Source organism: Dipodomys ordii, unplaced genomic scaffold, assembly GCF_000151885.1.
Source record: "Dipodomys ordii isolate 6190 unplaced genomic scaffold, Dord_2.0 Scaffold29, whole genome shotgun sequence".
NCBI classification, from domain to species: domain Eukaryota; kingdom Metazoa; phylum Chordata; class Mammalia; order Rodentia; family Heteromyidae; genus Dipodomys; species Dipodomys ordii.
The window spans coordinates 1,699,689-1,704,178 of record NW_012267245.1 but is presented as its reverse complement, the minus strand read 5'-3'; positions in this window follow the sequence as shown (position 1 = coordinate 1,704,178).

Below are 4,490 nucleotides of genomic sequence, written 5' to 3'. Positions count from 1 at the left end.
ACAGCAGAGACTCCAGGACTGGGGGAGATGAAGAGCTCAGAGGTGGCACAGCAGAGACTCCAGAACTGGGGAGATGATAGAGCTCAGAGGTGGCAAAGGGGAGACTCCAGGACTGGGGGGATGATAGAGCTCAGAGGTGGCACAGAGAGGACTCCAGGACTAGGGAGATGATAGAGCTCAGAGGTGGCACAGCAGAGACTCCAGGACTGGGGGAGATGAAGAGCTCAGAGGTGGCACAGCAGAGACTCCAGGACTGGGGACATGATAGAGCTCAGAGGTGGCACAGCAGAGACTCCAGGACTGGGGGAGATGATAGAGCTCAGAGGTGGCACAGCAGAGACTCCAGAACTGGGGAGATGATAGAGCTCAGAGGTGGCACAGCAAAGACTCCAGGACTGGGGGGATGATAGAGCTCAGAGGTGGCACAGAGAGGACTCCAGGACTGGGGAGATGATAGAGCTCAGAGGTGGCACAGCAGAGACTCCAGGACTGGGGAGATGATAGAGCTCAGAGGTGACAAAGGGGAGACTCCAGGACTGGGGGAGATGATAGAGCTCAGAGGTGGCACAGCAGAGACTCCAGGACTGGGGGAGGTGTCAGAATTTTGTAAACAAATAGCAGGGTCAAAGGGGAAGCGTTGTGCAGGCTCACTATGTACCCCACATCTGGGGCACAGAGCCCCCCCACCCCTCCTTCCCCCACTGGGGTTCCATCGTACCCCACTCCGCTCTCCTCCCAATCTTCGTGTCCCTCCCCCACTGGAATAAGGATGTTTACTCTGCAGAAATGTATTTCTGAAATGTAATTTTTGGGTGGTTCTAGGATTTGAACTCAGGATCTGGTGTTAGCTAGGCTGGAGCTTTAACGCTTGAGCCCATGCCTCTGGCACTATTTTTTTGCTAGTTATTTTTTAGATCAGGTGTCCCTTTCCATCTTAGGCTTCCTGTTGTTGCTGGGATGGCAGGCCTGTGATAAGGGCTCTGCTTCCCTCCGTGGAGATGGGGTCTCATGGACTTTTCTGCCCAGGTTGACATGGAGCTGACTCCCAGGTCCTCTGTGTGTGTGTGTGTGTGTGTGTGTGTGTGCATGCGTGCACGCACACGCATGCGTGCACATGCATGCCAGTACTGGGGCTTGAACTCAGAGCTTGGGCTTGTCATTTACCATTTTCACTAAGGCTGGTGCTCTACCACTTGAGCCACAGCTCCACTTCTGGCTTTTGCTGGTAAATGGGAGATAAGAATCTCACAGGCTTTCTTGCCCCGGCTGGGCTTTGAACAGTGGTTATTTTTTTAACATGAAATCACAGCTAAGAGATCATGTTGCATCTCAGAGGACTCTTCCAGAAAGACTAAATGCATTCTGCATTCTGGGTGGACCATGAGCCTTTTGGGGCAAAATGTTACACACATTCTATCTGGTACATTCCATACATGTATAAGAGTACTCTGTCCATATCAGAAATATTTCCATATAGTAATTTTCTTTAATATGAAGGAATGGCTTAAATAACACCCCAAATCACTGCCTTGGACACCCAAAATAACTGTAAGAAAAGAGCAGAATGCCAAGATCATTTCAATAAATGCAAGTTTAATTTTACAAAGTAGCATCTAGGAGGGACACATAAGTGTGTAATGAGAGGGAAAAGCAACTGTACTGAGACGCTATTGTATTTTATTTTTTTGGTCAGTTGTGGGGCTTGAACTCTGGGCCTGGGCGCTGTCCCTCAGCTCTTCAGCTCAAGGCCAGCGCTCTACCACTTGAGCCACAGCGCCACTTCCGGTTTTCTGGTGGTTCATTGGAGATAAGAGTCTCACGTACTTTCCTGCCCGGGCTGGCTTTGAATCACAATCCTCACATCTCAGCCTCCTGAGTAGCCAGGATGCCAGGCGTGAGCCACCAGTGTGCTGCTTCCAACTCCTTCTCTTTCTCCATTTTTTAGGTCCAGGACTTGGAACTTGGTACCTGATGCCTGCACTCATTGGCTAGCACTCTACCAACTGAGCCACGCCTCCAAGCGCTCCCCTCCCACTCCTGTTGCTCCATTCACAAGAATTCTGCCATAGAAACCCCACATCACAGGCCTTTAGCTCCCTTTGGCCAGTCAGAAAGCAGGCTACAGTTCTAGAACTCCTAAAGCATTCCTGACTGACATGTTTCTAATTTTCCTCTCCCTGCTCTGGCTGAGTGAGGCTGGATCTTCTGCACCATTTGCCTCCCAACTTCAGCCATTGGATCAACCACCTTTACTCACACAGGTGTGTGTGTGTGTGTGTGTGTGTGTGTGTGTGTGTGCACAGGTGCTAGCACTCCAGCTTGAACTCAAGGCCTGGGCGCTGTCCCTGAGCTTTTTCATTCAAGGCTAATGTCTGCCACTTGAGCCACAGCTCCACTTTAGTGGTTCATTGGAGATAGAGTCTCATGGATTTTCCTGCTGGCTTCAATCCACGATCCTCAGGTCTCAGCCTCCTGAGGAGCTAGGATGACAGGCGTGTGCCACCAGCGCCTGGCGTCCACTTCCTTGTTTCTGACCCACTCATTTCGCACCCATCGTTCTGATGACTCCATCCAACCGAGTGTCTGCTCTCGGCCCCTTCCCCACCCCCAGTCAGGGGCATTTCACTTTTTACTTGGAGCAGGCTTATGGTTCCCAATTTTTCTTTTATATACCTCCTGATCTGTTTTATACCAACCACACCCCAAAGGGCAACAGATTCTAAAACACCTATGTTGCCTCTCTATTGCTGTTCCATGGCTTACATATTGGTGAAAGAAAAGGTAGTTGCATAGTCTCTTAATCTCTTTCCATAAAATGCCGATTTCTTGGACAAAGGGCAATTGTGACACTAATTGGGCAAGCACTTAGTAGGCTGTGGATCCCACGGCTCCAGATGAGATAATGTGAGAGCAAAACCTTGCTCACCTAAGGCTACATCCACAACGTATAACTGAAGTCAAATAATGGGAGAATATCAGCAAATCCAGACAGATGGTCCAAAAATGGCTGGTCTAGCCAGATGCTGGTGGCTCCCGCCTGTCATCCTAGCTACTCAGGAGGCTGAGATCTGAGCATCAGCATTCAAAGCCAGCCCGGGCAGGAAAGGCTGTGAGACTCTTATCTCCAATGAACCACCAGAAATCTGGAAGTGGCGCTGTGGCTCAAATGATGGAATGCTAGCTTTGAGCAAAGAAGCTCAGAGATAGCTCATAGACCCCAAATTCAAGCCCCAGGACCAGCACACACACACACACACAAAAGGGATGTATTGGGTTTATAAAAGAAATGGAGATAGGGTCTGAATTACATAGAAGTCTCATATTAATGCCAAATTTCTTGATTTTGATCATCATAGTACACCTACAGTATAAAAGATATCCTCGTTAAGTCAGATACCAGCCAGTGGCTGCTGCCGGTCATCCTAGCTACTCAGGAGGCTGAGATCTGAGGATCGCAGTTCAAAGCCATGCCAGGGAAGAAAGTCTGTGAGACTCTAATCTCCAATAAACCACCAAAAAGCCAGAAGTACAGCTGTGGCTCAAGTGGTACAGCACAAACGGGCTTTGAGCACAAAAGCTCAGGAGCAGCTCCCAGTCCCTGAGTTCAAGCCCAGGACTGGCACCAAACAAAAATAAAAACACGCTTCTTATCAGGATATGCATATGAAAAGTTTTAAGGGGAAATACTTGACACATGTTCAGAAAAGAAAATGCAGCAACATGTTAAAAATGGCAACTTTGATCAGTGTGTGGAAGTCCTCTGTTACTCTCATATTTTCTGTATCTGTGAAGTCATTTAAAATAAAAGAGAGAAAAGTCTCCATGTCTCTTCACTGCCTGCTGCAGAGAATACAAATTCTTGTCTTGGAGTCATGCAAGACTATTCAGAATCTCAGCCTTCTTCAGATCTTTGATTACTGTCTAATTAATCTCGCATCAAGATGCACACACTATAAACACCATGTTGGTTTCCTCAGGCTTACACCTAAAATACTCTCTCCAGCTTACAGTCATTTGTGAAAGCTGTACTTTCCTTTCATAAGCCCGGCCAGACTTCTACTTTCTCAATCCTGGAAAGTGGCTGTCTCTGCCTAATTGTTGAATAAGCCCGGGTGATTTGACTAACCAAGGGTAATGTGACTTTGAAAATATGGAGCAGCCATTGGGCACTGGTGGCTTATGCCTGTAATCCCTGCTACTCAGGAAGATGAGATTCGAGGATCACAGTTCAAAGCCTGGGCAGGAAAGTCCATGTGACTCACCTCTGATTAACGACCAAAGCCCTGAGCAAAAATAAGTTCAAGGACAGCACCTAGGCCCTGGGTTCAAGCCTCAGCACTAGCATAAAAATTAAATAGACAGACAGACAGGTAGGTAAAGTATTAAACAGACAGATAAAGTATGGAGCATTAAAAGCAATTCTCGTACAAGTAAAAGAAAACCAAAGGTACAGAAGCCAGGTTAGGGTGCAAATAGATTTAAGTCATATA